This window comes from Tamandua tetradactyla, chromosome 16 (genome assembly GCF_023851605.1).
Source record: "Tamandua tetradactyla isolate mTamTet1 chromosome 16, mTamTet1.pri, whole genome shotgun sequence".
In the NCBI taxonomy this organism is placed as follows: Eukaryota; Metazoa; Chordata; class Mammalia; order Pilosa; family Myrmecophagidae; genus Tamandua; species Tamandua tetradactyla.
In genome coordinates this window covers 62,379,134-62,401,450 of record NC_135342.1, presented here as the reverse complement: position 1 = coordinate 62,401,450, position 22,317 = coordinate 62,379,134, and the positions used below count along the sequence as shown (strand labels likewise).

The 22,317-nt window shown below is 43.0% G+C and overlaps 1 protein-coding gene and 1 pseudogene across 1 annotated transcript in view; one reads left to right on the top strand and one right to left on the bottom strand.

Annotated features, from left to right (window-relative positions):
* Positions 1-22,317, top strand: part of SMPD3 (sphingomyelin phosphodiesterase 3) — a 103,960-nt gene that overhangs the window by 5,438 nt on the left and 76,205 nt on the right. The window lies entirely within an intron of this gene.
* Positions 6,228-7,150, bottom strand: LOC143658453 (olfactory receptor 2T33-like; annotated as a pseudogene).

The following is a 22,317-nucleotide window of genomic DNA, read 5'->3' as shown; positions in this document are numbered from 1 at the left end:
ACATTTGGATATTGTTAAGAGACTCCTTCCACCTAGTCTCACTCAGATTTTTTTCATTGTTAGAAACATTTTTATTGATAAATCTTAACATACAAACATTCTTAACATAAAAACACTCCATACATTGTGTATAATCAGTGGCTTACAATATGATCACATTGTGTATTCATCACCATGATCATTTTTCAGAAAATTTGCATCACTCCAGAAAAAGAAAGAAAAAAGAAAAAAAATCATATATACCATGTCTCTTCCCCCTCTCTCTCATTGACCACTAGTATTTCCATCTACTCAATTTATTTTAACTTTTGTCACCCCATTTTTTATTTTTTATCCATACTTTTTACTCATCTGGCCATACCCTAGATAAAAGGAGTATCAGACACAAGGTTTTCACAATCAGTCACATTGTAAAAGCTATATCATTATACAATCGCCTTCAAGAAACAAGCCTACTGGAACACAGCCCTACAGTTTCAAGTACTTCCCTCTAGCCACTTCACTACACCATAAACTAAAAAGGAGTATCTATATAATGCGTAAGAATAACCTCCAGGATAACCTCTCGACTCTGTTGGAAATCTCTCAGCCACTGACACTTTATTTTGTCACATTTCACTCTCCCCACTTTTGATCAAGAAGGTTTACTCAATCCCTTGATGCAGGGTCCTGGGATTTTGTCCCACATTGTCAGGGAGATTTACATCCCTGGGAATCAGGTACCATGTGGTGGTGGTGGAGGGGAGGGCAGTGAGTTCACTTGCCATGTCAGCTTAGAGAGAGAGGCCACATCTGAGCAACAGAAGAGGTTCTCTGGGGGTGACTCTTAGGCCTTATTTTAAATAGGCTTAGCCTGTCCTTTGCAGGTATAAGTTTCATAGGGGCGAACTCCAAGATTGAGGGCTTGACCTTGTGATTTGGTTGTCTCCACTGCCTGCGAGAATATCAGAAATTCTCCAGATGTGAAAGTTGAACATTGCCCCCTTTCTCCCCAGTGCCCCAAGGGGAACTTGCAAATACTTCTTTATTCAATGCCCAGATTACTCTGGGATTATCAGGGCATCATACTAACCTGGACAAACCAACAAGATCTCATGCCCTATTCAAGATTCCATGTACTTATGGCATTCAACTAAACTGACCATACAAGTTAAATTAGGAAATGCATTACCCAAAATAGAAATTTTGCACCAAATAAACATCTCTCCCTTTGGTCTCATGCAGAAGTTGAAGTTTTAAAATATGGACGATATCATCCTTTACCGTGTATTCTGATTTACCTTAGCCCTATCCAGGCCAGCATTTAAGCACCATCATTGTCCACTCTAGGTGTTGCTAAATTATACTGTTTCAGTCTTTATCCTTTATCTTTCCTTCTGGTTTCATACATCTCACTCAGATTTTAACAGCAAATCCTCTAACACAAAAATGAAAGTTTTTGCTGTTGTAGGCCTCAACCAGTTTTAGGGAAGTATCATATTCCTGCCCTTGTATCATCATGGCCAGTGCTTTTACCTTCATATGTGGCTGCAGAACCCCCAAAGGTGGAAAGGTGTAGGCCTTGGAGGAACTCAGGCTCTGGTTCCTCCCAGGTGTTAACTGCCCTGATGTTTCCACACACCCTGGGGCCTGTGCCTGAATGCTCCCCATCCAGTAGCTTTAAGTTTGGGTGTCTGAAGAGGGTAGACTGGAATAGCCATATTCTTTTTCTTCTCTTCCCGGGAATCAGTCTGCATAACACCCAGATAGGGGACCTGGTCTTTTAAGAAAATACTTCACATCAAGCTGGGTCTCCACCTCATTTTGAGTGATTCCTTCTCCTTTTGGTTGAGGTTTTACAGAGCTCTGATGTAGGGAGCAAAAGCTGCTGTTACTGTTACTGAGAGCACTTAGAGGCCAGGACCCAGCTCCCCATTTGGGGTCTGCTCTGACCCATATGACTACAGACAGATTTGATTGTTTTCTTATGCAGAGTCATTAATTAACTCCACTCAACATCAGAACATCATGTAATAAGAGGGAGGTCATTTTTGGGGTCTCTAGGCAGCCATGCCTATGGCTGGGCACTATCTCCTTAACTAACAGGAAAAGGAAATGGTTTTTTAATCTTGTCTATAACCCTTTGGAAAGCTTAGATAGTCAAGATTTTAGGCCAATATGAGAAAGGAAATAAAAGTGTAATTAACCCTAAGACTGCTATAGTTACTCTGGCAAAAACTGGGGGGCCCAGAGGTCCTTTAAAGGAGGACTGAACTTTCATTGTTCAACAAATATTTCCTGTGCCTGCACAGTGACAAGCACAGAACTGAGCACAGAAACAAACCCCAACTTGAAATAAGCCCTGCCATATAGAAAAAAGAGGAAACAGATGCAGAACCCCTGAGAAAGGTATGTGCTGTAAGCAAAGAGAGTTTCTTAGAAATGGAAAGAAACTTAGCAATCATAAATCATCACCTCTTTCTTTTTTAACATGAGGAAAGAGGCTTAGAGAAGTTCAGGGGTTGCCTCTGCACACAGTCCTTTTTATTGGTAGAGGTGGGGATTAGAATCCAGGTTTTATGACTTCTAAAGCATGTTTTTTCCACTGCCCTAAATGTCCCCCGTTCAATAAATAATCCAAAGAGCACATATCTATTAACATAGCCTTTTGGGATTTGATCTTAATGAAAAACTTAAATCTAAAGTTGAAATTATAAATCATAGATGACATAAAAAAGTAGAATATCCATCTATATATCTGTGTTGTCTAATATGGTAGCCACTAGCCACAAGTGGCTGTTGTATACCTGAAATGTGGCTAGTATGTGTCGAAATGTGCTGTAAGGTTAGATTTTGAAATATTAGTATGAAAAAGAATCCAAAATACTTCATTAATAATATTAATATTGATTACAGGTTGAAATGATAATATTTTGGATGTATTGGGTTAAATAAAATATATTATTAAAATTAAATTAAGTAAAATACATTATTAAAATTAATTTCACCCGTTTCTTTGAATTTTTCTAGTGTGGCTACTTGAAAATTTATAATTGGATATGTGGCTTGCATTTGTGGCTTATATTATATTCCTTTTGGACAGTGCTGTTTTAGAGTGCTCCCATATAGGAAGAAATTTTCTTTACAAACTAAGACTTTTCACAAAGTAGGTTCTGTAATCCACTGCCTGGGACTGAATCCTGGCTCTGTCATTGGCTGTATGACCTTTGGAAAGTTGATTACTCTCTCTATGCTTCTGTTTCCTCACTTGTAAAATAAGGATGATAATAAAGCCTACCTCCTATAGTTATGAAGTTAGATCACTTGGAACAGTGACTGGTACATAGTTAGTTCTCAAAAATATTAGCTATTGTGGTTAATATCAGAGAAGGCTTATGAAATCTTACAAAATAGAGGCAACAGAAAGGAGAGCAACCAGAGAATTTCCAGATAAATCAAGCAAAAGGTTTATTACCATTTAAAATATGATTGAAAATACTTGCTAGATATAAGCTCATCAGTTACCTTGATGTGACCCCTACTTTCCGACAGATAATGATGCTGAGGAAAGATTTCAAGCAATTTACATAAGCTTACTATGAATAAATAAATCAGCTAATTTTATCATGCACAGGTCACTTGACCTTTGCTAATGAGTTGAGGAAGAGGATGATTAGAGGATTCTTGTACCAGATGACCCAAGAGCTCTAAGTCTCTTGAACTCTAAGATTCCTTGGGAAAATAAGAGCCTATGTGCTCTGGGAGACATATCCAAGATTAAAGCTGGCTCTGCCACCAATTGCCCTTGAAGAAGACACTGAGACTCAGTTTTCTCTTCTGTAAATTGGAGATAGTACCACTTCTCTTGCAGGTTGTGGGTGAGGATTAAATTTGCAAATAAAACAGGTACATAGAAGACAATCAAATGGTAGCTATAACTAAGTGGAATTTCAGGTGTTTCTCACCAGAGTATTTTTTTGTTTAGCATCTCAAAGTCTTTTTCTACAATCCCACTGTTTTACTCCCCATCCTTGCTCTGTCAGCTCAGGGAGTTTAAAGAATAGTATCATCTGATGAAGTGTGTCCACAATCAATATGTAGCTTTGGGCACACTCTACCCAATCTTTTATGTTCTCCTCTGTCTAACACACATGAGGTTCTTCCCCTGGGATGATGAGACGAACAGCAAAATGTGCATTGTTCTCCATCATGTTTAATCTAAAGTTCTGACATACTGACCTTGGCATTTAGAGCACTTTACATATGCTTTAATTTTAAAAGAAAGGACATAAATCTGGAAACCAGACCCTGCAAGCAAGCCATGTCTCCTGCCTTTCAGGGTAGGCCCTGAGTCCATGCACTGCACAACTCTGAAAGAGCACATAATTTCTGCCCTTGATTATCTCTTCCTCTGTCCAAAGTTTGCCTTCCAGAAAAAAGAAATATGTCTTAGGCTCAGTGAAGATTTAAGTTTGCAAAGCATATTGGACTCAAGAGAAAACACTCAGATTAGTCTCACAGGGTGTGTGGGGATCCCTGGAAGTATTTTAGCAAGGAGCAACACAGTGAGATTTCTTTGGTCAAAATGTTGGGGGTGGATTGAGGTGAGGAAGAGCCTAGAGACAGGCCAACTCTTATTTTGCCTCAAATCCTGCCTGAGAGGCTTCTGGCTTCCAGGGACCTAAGTACTGGTGCTTAGTTCTTTTGGGATAGGATCTGGTCTTGAAATGCATTTTTCCCACTCATTTCTTCTCCTGTTTATGTAATAAATGCTGAATGGTACAGAGCTAGACTAATGGCATTTTGAGAATCCTTATCCTGGAAGAGCCCATGGGTTTGCTGGGGAGAAGAGAAAGGCCCACATTCAGGATGAGTCAAGAAACAAGGCTGAAGTAACCAAGGAAGGCCCAATTAAGGTGGGGTGGCTATGGCAGTGGGAAAGCTATGAATCCCAACTAGACAGACCTCAGTCCGAATCTCAGCTTTACCACCAACTGTATGAACTTGGGCAAGTGCTTTAAACTTTCTGTGCCTCATTTTTTCTTGTCTGGAAGAATAAAACTTACTTTGCTTGGGCTGCCATGGCCATTACATGAGAACATATAAGAAAATGCTTACTGATAATATTAACCTTCCTTTACTGAGTGCTTACTCTGGATCAGGTATTGTGTTTAGCACTTTATGCACATAAAAAAGCTACCATCCTTGTACCTACTTTACAGCCGAGAAAAGCAGTACTCAGGGATTTTAAGTAACTCGATCAAAGTCACACAGACAGTAAGATGTGGGACTAGGACTCCAATTGAGCTAACCTGATTGCAGAGCCTGCTTTTAACCACTGTGACCACTGCCTCCTGGTTCAAGGTCAGCAGGATCCCAATAACTGTTATGAAGGAGGGAAAAATGATTTGTGGGTCAGCTTATAGAAAGGTCCCTTGCTTGCTCTTCAAGGGTAAGTACATTATACAGAGGCAGGCAGGAGTGAATAGAGTGGGAAGGGAAGGCAAGAAAAGCTGTGATCAAAAGGGTGGCAATGCCAATGGTGTACTCTGGGGTCACTGAAATGGGGTCACTGAAATGGAGAAGAGGATTTCTGTAGGAAATAAGAGATGATTAAAAAACCTTGAATGTCAGGCTAATAAGTCTTAGAGGGACAGAAAAGTTCTTAGGCAAAGGAAGGGGGTAAGAAATCTGAAATAGGCTATTTGGGGCATCTCACTGAATGCAGGCATCTTGGTTGCAGTTTGGAGCATGCTTACCACACTCGTGGACAGCATGGCTAGACAGCAGCCCAGCCCAGGATTCCTACCAGGGTGCTTCACTTCACAAAACATTCACACAGACATTGCTCTCACTTGACGCTCACAAAAGTCCTGGGCAGGGGGCCTGCTACAAGGAGTGCTGCCTATGTGAGGTGGTGGAGAGCATGGGCTACCAGGAAGCTCAGAGGCCAAGCACAGTGCAGTGCCCAAATACCGACAAAAAGCTTATGAGATAAGTCCTGTATATAAATATCTTACTAAGAATTTGTGATTCACAGATTATTAATAATATGCAATTTGGGGGAATGATGTTGTAGCAAATGAAACAGAAGGATGAAGATGAGTCCTTATTTCAATGTAAAACAAAAAAATAAATTGGCGCTATTAAATATGAACTTGAATATGTAGATGTTTATAAGTTTACTTTAGAAATTAACACAATACAATTTTGGATAACCTTTAAACTTGTGGGGCATCAAAGTAGTCTTAGTTATGATTAAAGACAACAAATTGATGCATACACTTTCTCAAGACTCCCGTCACATCATTGTTCCTCAGACTGTAGATGAGGGAGTTCAGGGCAGGAGTGAAGATAGTATAAGAAGCTGAGACAATCTTGCCGTAGTTAGCTGACCTGTAGGATTTGGGTCTCATGTATATAAAAATGGCAGCTCCATGAAAGAGTCCCATTACAGCCAAATGTGATAAGCAGGTGGTAAAAACCTTGTGGACTTCTGTGGATCATATGTGTAGACCAGCAGCTAGGATGAGACCATAAAAGTTCAGGCTGAATGAGAAAGGGACCAGGATCACTAGCACGCAGCATATATACATGGCAAACTTAAAGACAGATGTGTCAGCACAAGCACAACAGCATAGGGCCCTCACAGATAAAATGATCAACCTTATGTGATTTGCAAAATGGGTAGCTTAGGATAATAGCAGCCTGCATGAGCCCATCAGCTGCTCCTAGAGACCAAGACTACATAGTCAGTCTCAGGCATGCTTGCCAGCTCATGAGGAAGGGATATCACAGTTTGTGACATACAGCCACATCGCAGTCACAGGACATGGTTGCCAGGAGGAAGCGCTCTCCACCACCCAGACTGAACAAAAGGAAAATCTGGAATCCACAGCCAGCAGGGGAGATGAACTTCTTGCCCATCAAATAATCAGTAGCCATTTGGGGCACCTTCATGCAAACCAGCATCATGTCCTTGAAGGAGAGTTGGCACAGTAAAAAGTCTGTGGGCATGTAAGGGTGGTAGTCCCAGTGAAGCGGGAGGATTATAAGGGCATTGACCAGTAGGGAGATAAAGACTATTGTCAGCATTATTACGAAGAGAAAGAGGTGGGATCCTGTGTGGTTAAAAAGTCCTATGCAGAATGAAATCTGAGGTATAGTGGTTTTTTTTTTTTTTTTTTTTTTTTGCATAGTTTCAAATAGGAATGACACTATGAATGGAAAAAAATCTAAAAGTGGTTACCAAAGGCAGTTTTTGTGTGGAATAAGGAGTTATTGCTTGTAAGTATATAATTTGGTTTAGGGTGATGAAAAATTTTTGGTAGTTGTTTGTACTGAAGTGAATGCAATTCATGTCACTTGTACTTATGGATGTGATTAAAGGGGGCATTTTGTATTGTAAACACACTATCCAAATAAAAATTTAAATTAAAACAATTTTTTAAAGCTTTTCAGGGCCCTTTTCTGGGAGGGAGGAGGTGGAAGTTTTGCTCCCTGGGCTGAGGCCTTTTCCCTCTGCTCTGAGAGGTAGACAGTGCTATCCTTTTGTCCATGATTCCCCAGTGACACCCTGAGAAGCTGCCTCCCAGGGTGATTCCTGTGAGTGCCTGAGTCAGGGTCACTGCAAATCCCACAACCCATAGCACCTGTCTGTCTGTGCTCCCCAACCCCGGCTCCATTCCGTGAGCTTATTTCACAAAAGGATATTTTTCTGTATTTGCCATCTTGAATTCATTCTGCTTATTTCTCTGCAACTTGCAGAGGCTGGAAACCAAACCCCATCCTTCTCAGGCTTGTTAGAAGGAAAATCTATTTTTTTTTCAAATGGTTGCAACTGCTATTGACCACCAGATTTCTCTCCATGGCTACGGCTTCTAATAACAATGGAAAACAAAGGCAGAAAGGGAAAGGGGCTCGGATGTGGCAATTCTTCCAAGAGGCACCTGCAGTTCTGTGGAGGATGTGAAGCAGTGGGGGGAGATAACTTTCACAGTTATGTGAAGAGAGAGCCCCTTGATGAGTACAAGAGGAATTTTGATGTGCAAGATGATAGCAGATGAAAGAGATTATGGAATCTCAATGTTTTCTTTGGAAAGTTATCCTAGGGTTCCAGATGCCCTCCAAGGTTCTGGAAGGATAAATACATGAGTGAGAAAGGTCATATAGATTTTGCAGGTTGTCAGGAGATAAGTCCCTAGTGACTATAAACATATCACTAATGAGAAATTACAAACACTTGACTGTGGTATGTTAAAGGATCATTTGGCCATTGACATCAGTAACAGTTAACATGTCAGCACACATTGAATGCAACAGTGTTGAATGGCAACCTCTGAGAATAAAATGAAATTGGGAAATCAGAATAATAATAAGGCACAGATGTTTTGAATGGTTGGGCATCAGAAAGTAGGGCTGTATGGTTACATCAGGACACCTTCACCAATCAAGTCCCGTTTACTTGATGGTCTGACCCCAAAGGCTCTGAAATGCTGATTCTTAGATGTTCCTATGATCAGCCCCCTGGCACCTAGTAGGTTCTCAGCCAGTGTTCATAGCTTACTCACACACACCTGGCACCTATTCTGTATTAGGCCCTGTGGAGATTTGGAAATAATGAGACACAGTCCCTATCCTTATGGAGTTAATCAATTCTAAAATAGAAGGAGGTGTGCAAATGAACATGGCCATGGCAGGATGTTCCATTCCAGGTGCTCCTATGGAACAGTATAACCCACAGGGTGGAGGCAGTTTGGAATCTTATAAATATCACCACCCTTATCTCGAGTCAGATCTGAGCAGGCCCAGCTGTAGTATCTGAGGTAGCAGAGTAAAGGTGAAGAAAGCAGAGGCTAGTGTATTTCAGAAACTTTTGGCTTATATTCAGTAAAAATGTCTTTCTTTTACATGATTCCTTTGAGACCCACCCACACCACTCTATGTCTACAATTAGAGCATGCTGCCACAAGGGGCACCATGAAGCTACATGACCATAGGCCTGGGATGCTAAGAAAAGTAGTTTTCTGTTTTTAACTTTTCAGAAGAACATAATTTTTAATTAACTGGACATAAAAGGATTATACATCTGACAGGACCAAGCCACAGTAACCTGTATGTAGAGTAAAGGGTTTTAAATTCATGAATATTTATTTAACAAAAATCATTGTGCACCTTCTGTGCACAAAGAACAGCACAAAATTCGTGCCTTTTGGTACTCACTCCTGAAAGGAGGACAGACATAGACAGATAAGCAGTGAAGCAAGTTAAGCAGTATTATAATGGCTTCGTCTCCTAGGGAGACCTTTTTGGGCCCTGGCAGCACCTCACCCCCCAAGCCAACCTCCTCCTGTACCTCCCAGGGCCCAGCTGTCTCCTGTCTGTGAGTATGGCAATGCCTCCCCACAAGTGGCACCTCTGTGTTAGGAGATGCAAAGGAACAACCATTTTGAATAAATGAAAAAAAAAAAAAATCAGTGTTTTAAATTCAAGCAAGCTGTTTAAAGCTGGTAACTGTCCTCAAAAGAGAGTTAATATACAATATATTCTATCAATATCTGGTTAAGGCAATAAACAAATGGAAGTACTAAAAAAGCCCTCACTGAAATTCCATTTGCAAGTCTTAAAAGCATCTTTTAAAATAGTTCATATACCTGCAATAAGACCCAGGAAATTACACATCTGAGAGCCCAAGGACGTTCAGATTCCACCCCCTCCCCACCACAAGGTCTGGTCAGGCTCCGTTTTTCAATCAAGAGCCAGTATCCCTCTCCTTAGGGGCTTCCACAGGCAATGGTGATGACACTTCTTGCCTTGCCCTTAGTTTTGCTGGAAGCACCTGGGCCCTCAGGTGTGGTCAGACAAACCCACTGCTCTCCTGTTCCAGGCACTCAGTACTCCCTTCCCAGAGAGAGCAAACAAGGAAAAATCAACACAAGGCCTTTAAAACCATTCTGTAGAGAATGTCGCCTCCACCAAAGATGAGAAGAGTCAGGCTGAGATAAACAGAGCTGCTTAGAAACCGAACATAGAGAGACAAATTAAAGCATTCATTGGAGGCAGTCGAACACAGATCGGTTGAATGAGAAACAAGATGTCTTTCAAATCACTGCAGAAGATAAAAGAAATCATCAGCCATGGCTCAAGTCAGAAAAAGAAATGCAGAAAACATGAAACAAGATGGCAGGAGGACACCCAGAATGGTTATGACAATAAATGTAAGCATTTAACATTCCCTTGTTAGAAGACAACGGTTCTCAGATTAAATTAATACAAGAGACTGACCTAAAATAAAAGGGTAGGCAAAGCTATAATAGATAAATACAAACAAAAGAAAAAGCGTGAGTGGCTGTATCAGACAAAGCACAATTTCAGGCAATAAGTGTCAAACAGGATAGAAAGGTGATTTTATACTCATAGGAGCAATTGTGAAAGCATGACTGTTCTGAACATTTGTACACTCAGTACTTTAGCATCAAAATACATGATAACCATTAGAAATACAAGAAGACACTGGCCAAATGACTGTTGAGGGCATAAATTTACATACTATTCTCAGTACCTGACACCAACAGCTAAAATATGTATAACAACAGAAAGAAGTAATATAACTAAGAAGACTGAATTTAAAGGTGGGTACTGAATTTATACCAGTACAATGATGTTTGCCATGTTTCAAAAGACCTTCATGGATTGATGCATATGATATAAATGTTAAAATTGAATAAAATTTATGTGTACAGTGTGATTATAATGACATTTTAAAAAACTTGATACTACTGAAAAGCTACTGAAAGAAAACTGACTAAAATGTTAGAGTGCGATTTATTGCTATGGCATAGAATTTATAATTTCCAAGATTTGAGACCTCATATTCAGCATGGGGAGGGAGGACGATAGATGGTAAAATTGAACAAACAAGCGTAGCAGGCAGTAACTCTCTGCAGGGGCCACACGGTTTGGGTCCTTCAGGCCATCAGGGTTACTCCCTTCTTGACACACTGCAACTTTGCTCTGGGGTGCTGCATTCTCCCAGCTCAGCTCCCTCCTCTCTTCTCTGCTTTTCAATCCTTCCATACTCCAGTGGCAGCTCAAATGTGGTTGCCCAAGATCTGTCCTGCAAGCTCTGCAATGGTGGCTCAGTGGCAGCGTTCTTGCCTGCCATTCCAGAGACCCAGGTTCGATTCCTGGTGCCTACCCATGCAAAAAAATAAAAATAAAAAAAGATCTGTCCTGTATTCCCCTGATTCTCACTCTGCCCGTGCCCCTAGTGACCTCAACTACTTTTGTAAAGGGAAGCAGCTTCCCTATATATGGTAAAGACTCCTGAATGCAAACTCATCACAAATTGGACAGCACCTTGTAAATGTGGGACAGGAATAGTGAACATGCCTGCAGAGGACACTGTCAGCACAGGATAGAGGGGTAGAGCGATTGCATGTAAGTAGGAATGCCCCAGGTGGTGCTGGTGCAGTGATGGTGGTGGTGATGATGACAGCATTTATGCATCCACAATCAGGTGTAGAAAGTTCACATGAAACCATCAGAATAAATCAACACCTTGAGTATGCTGTCTGAAAACAAAGCCTATGGCTCTCTCTGACTAAACGGATTACGAATTATGTATAGCAGTCATTAAGAAAACAACAAAGTTGAATATACACAACGAGACCCAGGCTTCCCTTGGAACAGTTGCCCTGGACCCCTCAAATTCTCTCCTGCATATCACACAAACCCAGCCACAAGTTCAGTGTATAGACACTGCCCCACCACCAAGATTTGCTGGTAGTGGTTTCTGGTCTGGCCTCTTGACTTCTCAGGAATAGCAGAAAGTCTATAAATACTCTAAAGCCTTTAATCTACCAGCAAAACAAATGAGTTTGAGGTCAGGTTTCTAGCCCACTGACATGGTATGTTAAATTAAAGGCTTTTATAACTACAAGGTACAGTTCCTTTTGAAAATGACAAAAATAAACTTAATTACTAATTCTAAACATATATTCTTATCAATTTCTGCTATAAGTATATACTCTTGTTGGAAGGTGAATTACTTTAAGAGGACTTTCTAAAATTACTACATGTAATTTCTCTTACATATAATTATTACAGAGAAATCTTCCATATAATTTCTCTTACATATAATCTCTTATGTATAATTATATAATAATTTCTTCCTAAATCTGGATTGTTATCCAGCTATCATTTAATCTGAAAGGCAAACATGAATGAGACCTCTCTTTGGAAAACGACTTCATGAAATACTATGCTGCTGTCTGGTTTTGAGAAATAAGCAAGTTACAGATGTTCAATGTTCTAGCAAGTCATTAAACTTTTCTAAGCCTCAATCTCCTCTTCTTAAAAATGAGGAAGACAAGATCTACCATAAAAGTTTGTTCTAAAGAAAACCATGTTTTCTAAGTGCCTGATATGGTGTCTGTCTTGTAGGAAGAATTCAGTAAATATAGGAGTTATTATTAATCTCACATCAAACAATGCTTTTCAGGGCAGGCCACGGTGGCTCAGTGGCAGAATTCTCACCTGCTGTGCCAGAGACCGGGTTTGTTTCCAGGTGTCTGCCCATATTAAACAACAACAACAACAACAAAAAAAAACAATGCTTTTCAGAACCTACCACTACCACCACACGCACATGATGAGTGAGTATCCACACAGGAAAAACTCCCAGGTTTTGCACAGTCCTTTGAAGAACAACTCTAACTCCACATCCTTTCTCCTTCCCTTCTACTCAAGAAATATCAGATTGTGCTTGACTGAAATTGAAATGGGTATAGGAAAGCCTCTAGAATTTTTGCTTATTTAATTCTTAAGTAAATTAGTCCCAAACATTATAGCTTATCCATAAAAAATCAATGGATACACCAGTGTCTAAAAGACAAGTCCCAATTATGTGAAAGCCTGTTTCTCAGAACCAGGCACATCATAACTTTCCTGGGAAGCAGCCCTTCATCGTGTGGAGGCCTGTCTCCGTGCCTCAGTAAAGCTCTCAACAACTGGGTGTATAGGGCCACGTTTTTACTCTCCCTCTGTTCCCATTGTCTCCCTGGTCTAGTGTCTTGCCTTTAGCTAACACTTAATAAATGCTTATAAATAAGGCATCTGAATGGTGCTCCCACTTTTGCACCTGCCTGGACTGGGACCAGCAAATGTGCATTAATAGTGAAACCCAGGCCAGGTGACCTGGCTTCCATCAATAACATGCCCAGAAGGCAAATGGTTAAATAATGCATGTCTATCCACTTCACACAACATTTTGCAGCCACTGGGAATTCTGCACCCACTGGGAATTCTGCAGTCACTGGGAATAGTGCTTTCGAAGAGTTTTAGGTAACACATCTAACATTAATTGAACATTAATTGAACAAACAGGCCATAAAGAGAATGTTCTGGTCCAGCCATCACACACATGAACCCATTCTAAAGGCAAAGGCCAAACAGTATTTGTTGCTATGAGAGAGATATGATTCTGTATGATGTATTTCCAAAATCTCTTTTATGTTGCTTATTTTTTACAGGGAACAGTGAAGTGATAGAGGGGAAACTTCTCCAAGATTGGGATGTGATTCTGCATGATGTATTTCCAAAATCTTTTTTTTTTTCAAAATGTCTTTTTTGTTGTTGGTTTTTTACAATGAACAGTGAGGTGATGGAGGAAAAAGGCCTCCAAGATCAGAAATTAGTTCAAGGCCTTCTAATAAGTACATGGCCAAAATCAGTGTGTTGAACTAAGAAATTAAGGCCCAGGAGCTGGACTAGGGAAAGGATGGGTGTTCTAGTTTGCTAGCTGCTGGAATGCAATATACCAGAAACGGAATGGCTTTTAACAAGGGGAATTTAATGAGTTGCTAGTTTACAGTTCTAAGGCCGAGAATTAAAACAAGTCTATAGAAAAATCCAATCAAAGGTATCCAGGGAAAGATACCTTGGTTCAAGAAGGCCGATGAAGTTCAGGGTTTCTCTCTCATCTGGAAAGGCACATGGCGAATGCAGTCAGGGCTTCTCTCTCGGCTGGAAGGGCACATGGCAGACACGGTGTCATCTGCTAGCTTACTCTCCTGGCTTCTGGTTTCATAAAGCTCCCCGGGAGGCATTTCCCTTCTTCATCTCCAAAGGTCGCTGGCTGGTGGACTCTCTGCTTCGTGGTGCTGCAGCATTCTCTGCTCTCTCCGAGTCTCTCTGAGTCTCCAAAATATTTCCTCTTTTATAGGACTCCAGTAAACCAATCAAGACCCACTCAAATGGGTGGAGACATGTCATCCCCTAATCCAGTTTAACAACCGTTCTTAACTAAATCACATCAACTACGGAGATGATCTCATTACAGTTTCAAATATACAGTACTGAGTAGGGATTATTCTACCTTTAAGTAATGAGATTTATATTAAAGCATGGCTTTCTTAGGGGGCATATATCCTTTCAAACCAGCACAATGGGTGAACCAGAGTTTATTCAGGAATGAAATGTAGACTTGATACCAAGTGTATGTCATGTCGGCCTCAGTCTGAACTAATCCTTATTTTAGTTTATTGACATCTATGAAATTGATTCTTGCCACAGAATCATAATCTGTGACCCTGGCATTACAGTCAATAAAAAGTGTGACTGGGGATGCTGTAGAAAGCATCTGCACCAAATATTTGCAGAGGGGCACCATGGTGAGCTTTGCTAAGACCTATGTGCTTTCCCCTGCAAACTTGTACACAACAGCGTCCTGGAATGTGTATGAGGGTGGTGGAAGCAGTGGTATATGTTGATGGCAGAGTCTGGGAGGGAAGGAGAGGGCAACTGCAACTGCTGCTGCTGTCAGGTCAGAGATAGCCTTGGGTGTTACCTCCTCTGTGCTCATGTGGGAAGCCCAGCCCCACTTAAGTTCTTTTTCTCACTGCAGACCTGGACTTCATTCATCTCACCTAAGTAGGACCCACTGCTTGGCCACTAGAACAGTTGCCTCCTTTGGTCTCAAAGTCCTTTATTTGGGCAAAAGCAAGCAAGGATATGGCTAAGGGCTCATTGCTAACAAGGATAACTAGTACAGGCCAGTATCAGCCCTGAGCTACACAGCTCCACTCCTTCCTAACTGGGCTTCAACTGGCCCTGCTACTCCCTAGGCTCAGTAGGACGGACCTATGCTACACTTTTCATGTGCCCTAAGCTCTCTTCTCTTGCCCCAAGTTCTTGCTTAGAGCAGAAACAACCATTCTCCTGGAATCAATGCAAGAGCCTTGAGACCCGGTGTCCCCCAACACACCCAGATCCTTTTTGGGAAATATGGCCCCTCACCAGTTTTCCAGGGCAGTCAGAAGTCCCGGCCTACCAAATTTAGAGGCTCCTGTGTCAGGCTCACTGAGATTTTCAGTACAACACTCCCTGCTCAAGCACAGAGCTTTAACCACCCTTCATACAAACCTGTCTGGTACCCAATTCTGGCAGCCTCTATTACATTGAGCTTTATCCCAAATACAGGGTCTGGCAGGCAGCTTGACTTTACTGGAGGTTATTATGTCCAGCAAGAAGCTGACAGGCTTGCCTGCTAGAGGGCCAGACCAATGGTTTTGCCCATATTGGAGCTCAGATCACCAGCACCCCACCTTGGGTACCTGGAGGGCCAGAACTGGATCCAGATCCACAACCCTGCCCTGACATAGACCCTCACCCATTTCTGCCCCATCCATGGCACCTAGTGTACAATGTTCAGAGAGGGGCCACCTCCCACAAGGTAGCCAGTTTTGGTGAAGTCACTGAGACTGTCCCTTGGTTTTGCTAGGTGGGCTCACTCTGGCCATAGTGACCACTGCCAGCTGGGATTTTTTCTGGGTAACTGCAGTTCCCAGAACCAAGAACATGACAGACAGAACCCCCTCTCTGCACACAAATTGTGCTGTGACATGACCATCTGTGTCCAGTCTGCCTCTCTCCTCCAGGTCAGGGGCCAAGTCAGACCTCCCTCCAGCCCCATTCCAGGCTCAGGCATGAATGGAGGACTCTGATATGGGGACCTCAGTGACTGCCTCTTGCAAACATCCCCAAACAGAAATCAGACACAGAGAAGAAGGGGTTAGATGTCCACTTCCCAGCATGACTTCTTTGGAAGGCCCTTTTCTCCCTGTAACCAGTTTGCCTGCTATTTGCCTCCTGCCCTTTGAAGTCCAGAGTTAAGAGAGTATTGGACAAAAGGGAAACCACCCCACTTTGAAAACTCAAGGTGAGGAGTCCCCTCTGGAGCAAATTGTCCAGGCACTTGTGTTTCTGCTTCTGCTCACCTCTCACCCCACCAGCCCAGAAATCTGCAGGGTGGGGCAGGAGTGGAGTAAGGGTAATTCAGTTTGCAAACCAGCTGCAGAAGTGGTTGGTTGAGGCAGCCCGTGCAGCTGTTCTGTTTGAAGTGTTACCTCTGATACAATATCAGGGATTTGCCCTGAGTCTTTCTGATCATAAGCAGTTTATTGCCCTCAACTTCCTAATGTCTTTTTTCCATGGCCAGAGCTTCTTGGGTGATGTTCACAGAAGCAAAAGGGCCCGTGAGCTGGAAAATCATGGGCTGTTAGCTGCTGTAAGTGGAATCAAGTGCGTTTGTCTCCACGGTGATATTTATTTCCCTGCTTCTGGGATGAGGCATACACAGGCTGCTCAGATGCCCAAAAGTAAACACAGAAATGGCATGTGGAAAAAGGTAGACACAAGCTCACAGGAAGTCTAGGGTACCTAGCAGAGAGTTGAGAAGCCTCTTTTCTCTAGGATAGACCCCATTAACTGGTGCTGGGCCTTTCCCACTCTGAAGGCCTTTCCTTTGCATTTCTGGGGCTAGTACAGGGAACAAGGGACTGGGTCCCTTGGATGAACCTGTCTTGTACCTGTCCCTGCTTTCCAATCCTCTCCTCTCCCCCTGCCCTTCCCACACCTTCTCTCCTGCCTTTCTCTAATTTATGTCTCAGTTCCCACATTTGGAGGTAACTATGGAGGTCTTGCCCACTGAGGCCCTACTTCACAATGTGTCATAGCCCCTAGTCATCATCAACTCACTGCTGCTCTGTGACCCAAATGCAAGAGGTTTCCAGACCCTGACCCAGTCATCTTTGTTGGTTTCTACCCATAGCTCTAAAGTTGTGTCATCCGATACAATAGCCACTAGCCACACTGGGCTGTTTATATTAAGTTAAATTAAGAATTCAGTTTCTCAGTCATTAGAACTACATTTCAAGTGTTCAGTAGTCACATGTGGCTCTAGTGGCTACCCTATTGGACAGCACAGATACAGAATAGTTCCATCATTGCAGGAATTTCCACTGGACAGTGGAATCTAGGACCTCAAAATATTTTAGGGTCCTGATTGTTTCACTGAATGCTTTCATTATCCCTTTCGGTTCCTCCTTGCCAACTGCAAGTTTGACAACCATAGAGATGTAGAAAGATCAACTTCTTCGAAATCAGTCAAAGCTGACTCCTACCCCACCCTGCAGATTAAAAAAAAAAAAAAAAAACTTCTATTAAATCACTGTTTTAAACTTAGGAGCTGAGTGATCCTAGGAAGCTTCAGTCTCCTTATCTGTAAAATGGGAATAATAATATCTACCTTGGAGGACTGATGGGAGAGTTAAACAAGCAAATAAAGTACTGAGCATGTGTTTGGCTGCAAGAAGCATAGTTATTATTGTTCTTTTTATTGATAAACTGTTGAACTGCACAAGGGTTGAGGCCTGAGTCTGTATGAGGGACTTAATTGCCTGTACATGGTCGGGGTTGGAAAATGAGTGCAATGACAGTGACAGAGATAGCAATGAGGAATGTAGATCTTTCCCATGGCCTCTACGAACATTTCTATTTGGGGTGGTATTTCCTCACCAAATTGATTTTAAATCAATTGTTAAGAGCTCTTCATTCTTTCATAATTTTCTGAAGTTTGTTTTCCCCTCAGATATTCATAGTTATCACTGAAAACTTCCACCAATGAGTCATGTCTTTATGAGCCAAGCATTAGGGGTGAACTACTGGACCAGCTGGGAGTCAGTATGAGGTTGCTATGGTAAGACACACAGGAACTCTTTGGCATGGTCAGGAACAGGTTATTAATATGATCTTGGTCAGCCAGCTTACCAGTCTTTGCTTCCTCTTCTTCCAGAGTCCAGTCCTCATGATGACTGCCAACCAGGGGTTGTCAAAGATCAATTGAGGTTATCAAATCAACTCTCATTTCCTTTGTGTGCACCTGTGTCTGGCACCAGCTGGGGGTGGGTGAGAGGGCAGTGGAGAGCCTGGATCTACATTAAACCTTGGTATAAACTTGGCAAACGTGTTGACTGGGTGCCTGATCAGGTAGAGATCCTGTTTAGAACTATGCCTGCATTTTGCGAAAGTGGAGGATAATTAATAGTGCAATAGATAAGTTGAATTAAAATAGAGCCACTATTTTATTGTCACCTTTGTTCTACTCTCTTCAGTCTAAAGTTTAAAGAGGAAAAGCAGACCCATGTTCAGCATGAGGGATTCCTATTTCCTTTTTGGTCAAACCCTCTCCCTTGGTATTCTCTGAGTACCCTTTGCATGCTAGGCTCTTTACTGGGTGCTAGACATACATCGTCAACCTCAGGGACACAAGTGAGTGACTGCCCTGCACAGCACAGGGCAAGGGAGGAGGAGAGCTGGTGTCAGTCAGAAGGAGAGGCACCTAAGGAGATGTCAACCCACTCCAACAGAGGTGCCATGGTCATCAGCAAAAGCATAACTCACACAGGCTGTGATGGAAAGACGTTTTACTCGGATAGAGAAGAGATAGAACAAGGCCAGCGCTTCACTAGTAGCCATTAGTCTCCCCGAACCAGCAGGTTTCAATTGTGGTCATCGCAAGGAGATGACCTAAAGGCAGCACTCCTTTCTTGTGTTGTGTCCTGTAGTAGAAGAATCTCACTCCTTTCCCGTGAAGAACAGATATACTATTGGAACGAGCTGGATGTCATAAAACATACCCATCAGAGTAGACTGTCTCTGTTGAACATTTACATATGTTCGGACAATATGGGAAGGAATGTACTGGCTATTAGGGGTCTGTATTTTATCCTGCCAGACCAATACACCTTGTCCTGAGTACAGGAGGTATTTGTAGGTCCCGGGGAAGGGTGGCAGACTGCACTAGGACTGCCACCTACCAGAGGTGGCCATGCCCAAGGGGGCCATCCCTTCTGGGTGGTTTAAGCTTCCCCCTCTGTAGGACTGCCTGCTGTTCTTCAAATCCCCACTACCCAACACCAGCTTGGATTTGACCTAGGCCAAACAGCTTGTAGAATATCCCAAAAGCTTCCTAGCCTGTGTTCACCCATACTCTAACAACATTCTGAAGAACTTGGGGCCAGCTCTGATGCTTCCATGGGGCTCTACCTTCCAGTCTCTGTCCTCATAGCCTCCTTGATTTGTGTCCTTCCTTCTTCCCATCCTGTTTCTGCTTCAGGGGGCCAGCAGAGCCACTCTGGTTCCTTAGGGGATTCCCCTTGTCTTCATGGTATCCAGTGGAGTTTGCTACTCCACCATATGCTCTAGGATCCTAGGAATCTCTCAACGATATGAAGAAGCTGGATCCCTCTCTTCACCACTGGGGTAAACCCAACCACTGACTTCAAATGGAATATTAGAAGCTTCTGGCTGAAAGAGACCCTCTTGGCACGCAGGGCTCTTGCCCACTCTACTTCCCTTCCTCCCCCGAAGTGGTCTCTTTTCTTTTGAATGGGGGAGATCCTTCCTCTCCAGTTCCAGTCTTGGTTGTAGTGTACCTCCAGGGATGTGCGTGGGGTTTGCTTTTTATTACCTGTGTGCTAAGAATTAACAAATGTCTGAAGTCAGAGGTTCTTATTTGGACCCTTTGTAAGTCCCACTGATGATGATGAGGAGGAGGAGGAGGAAGAGGAGGAGGAGGAAGAGGAGGAGGAGGAAGAGGAGGGGGGGAATGGGTACCATGTTGGGCACCATCCAACATCTGAGGCCTAAGCCTCCTTTCCATATCTTTCTGTGAGAGGGTTTCTGCATGTTTTATTAGGGATGCTTTCCTTAAGGATGTCTGGTTTATAGTAGAGTCACTTGGGCAACAGTTTTTCAGAGAACAACACAGCATCTATTGAGTATTTCTGGTGCCTGGCCCAGTGCTGAAGCATTTTGCATGGATTTTTTTTTTTTTTTTACATAGATACCAGGAATCGAATCTGGGTCTCTGGCATGGCAGGTGAGAACTCTGCCTGCTGAGCCACTGTGGCCTGCCCTCATATCTTTTGATAGGGCTCCCCTATTATTAATTTGCATTTTATAGATGAGAGAACTGAGGCTCAGAAATGAAGTTACTTTTACCTGGGTCATGGTGGAGATAGGCCCAGTTCAATCTGAGGATCTAACCACTTCATCACAATGCCACATGCCCTTAGCACACAGATAGCATTGCAGAGTCACAGGGTTTCTGGATATGTTTACCCCTGGATCCCCAAAGCATCATTGTGGTGGGGTGAGTGAGATGGAAAGAAGAGCAGTTAATGTCCTAGGGGAGGGCTTAAGACTCAAAACCATAAGACTGCATTTTTAGGGTAACTACATCCTCTTGCCAGATTCTCATAGGTTTTTAAACAAATAATCACAGGGACTCTAAAATGGTGTAAGAACATGGCGGCACTCCACAGAACTTGGAGAGAGTGTCATCCCAGTGATGAATGGTCAGGATAGAGAACTCCACAGTCACTCCCCTGGCTCCAGGTGCCAACCTGCTGTGCTTGTGTATATGCTGGCAGCATCTCCTATGGCCCAAACTCTGAAGGGCTCAGCCAGGGCTCTGCTGTGTTTATAATGAAGCAGAACAAAGGGATGGACATTCGAAATGAGAAACCAGCTCCTTTGGCTTTGTGCAGGTAGGGCCTAGACTGGGCTGCAGACCTCCCCAGACTAAGTCACCTCAGGCCTCTCCCTCTCTGTCCACCATGTTCACTCTTGGTGTGGTTTGCCTATCCCCTACTAAAGCCTCCAGGCCTTCCCTCTCCCCAGTACTACTTTGCTGGATGAGTAACCTGACAGCAACTCCAGCCACTATCTGGCTCCAAAAACACCCATGTCCGCCTCCATAACTTGCTTTATCTGTGTCAGCTTGCTCCTCCCAGCTTGGAGTGCCCACCAAGCCTGGAATAGTGTCAACTTTAGAACATCTTATTAATGGCTAAATAATGGGGTGGGCCCAAGCCCCTTGTGCCCAGCTGAGGCCCAGGGTACAGGGGTAAGAACTCCAGGAAGGAAGACCCACTCCAGTTTGCTGGTAACCTCCAATGGAATCCCAGTACAGGGCCATAAGACAGGGGTGAACAGGATGGTCTTGAGATTCTTTTGATGCCATAAAGGAGGTTGAGGAGGAGGTCAGGAAACCGGGGTCGAAATCCTGACTCTGACACTTAACTTGGAACCATCATTTCACCTCTCTAAGCCTCAGTTTTTACAATTATAAAATGGGGTAATACTAATACCTGCCTCATAGGCTGTTGCAAGGATCGGTGACTAATGTCTTTAAAAATGTTTGCAAAGCGCTACCTCTCCCAAGGATTGTGTGAATGCTACCAATTATAACTAAAATCCACAAACCAGAATGGGACTGTATATATGTACCATAATGAAACTGCTTCTTTGGGGGAGAACCTAACACTATAAACTGAAAAGGAGCCTCAGAGAGCCTCACTTTAACCCTCTCACTTTAATGGTGAGGGAATCAGTGCAGCCCACCCCAGGGTCTTCCCACAACCCCAGTTCTGCCTCCCTCTCTGGCAGGTATGTCCACAGGAGCCAGCAGCTCCCCCATTGTTCCCTGGAGGTTAAAATGAGAAGACTGCACAGGAAGCAATTTGCAGTCATCTCAGATCTGTGGCTAAGGAGAAAGTTTCCTATCTCTCCAAATCCTCAGCATTATCAAACAACAGAAACCCCTTAGTAGGAGATGGAATTTCTCACTGCCAGTTCTCCTCTGACCAGGGGGCCTCAAGCAGCTGCAGCACTGGACTTTTACAATAACAGCAAGATACATGGTTTCCTCTTCTGAACACTTTCTTATCCTCTTCCTCCCTTATGCTCTTCAGCCTCTCTTCCGGGGGTCCATCCCTCTGTCTTGTCCAAGCACCTGACCTAGGACACTGCTCAAAGGAACTCCCGGCCCAAGGTCTGTAGCTTCCTAGGTTCTAGGTGAGTTTATTCTGATTCTTTGAGGGCTTTGTCAAGAGGTAGTTTGGAGATTTGATATTTGTGGGTGGGGTTGGGGGGCCCACCTGCCTCGAATTCATCTGGCATTATCTGTCTGTGAAGGCAGAATCTACACTGTTC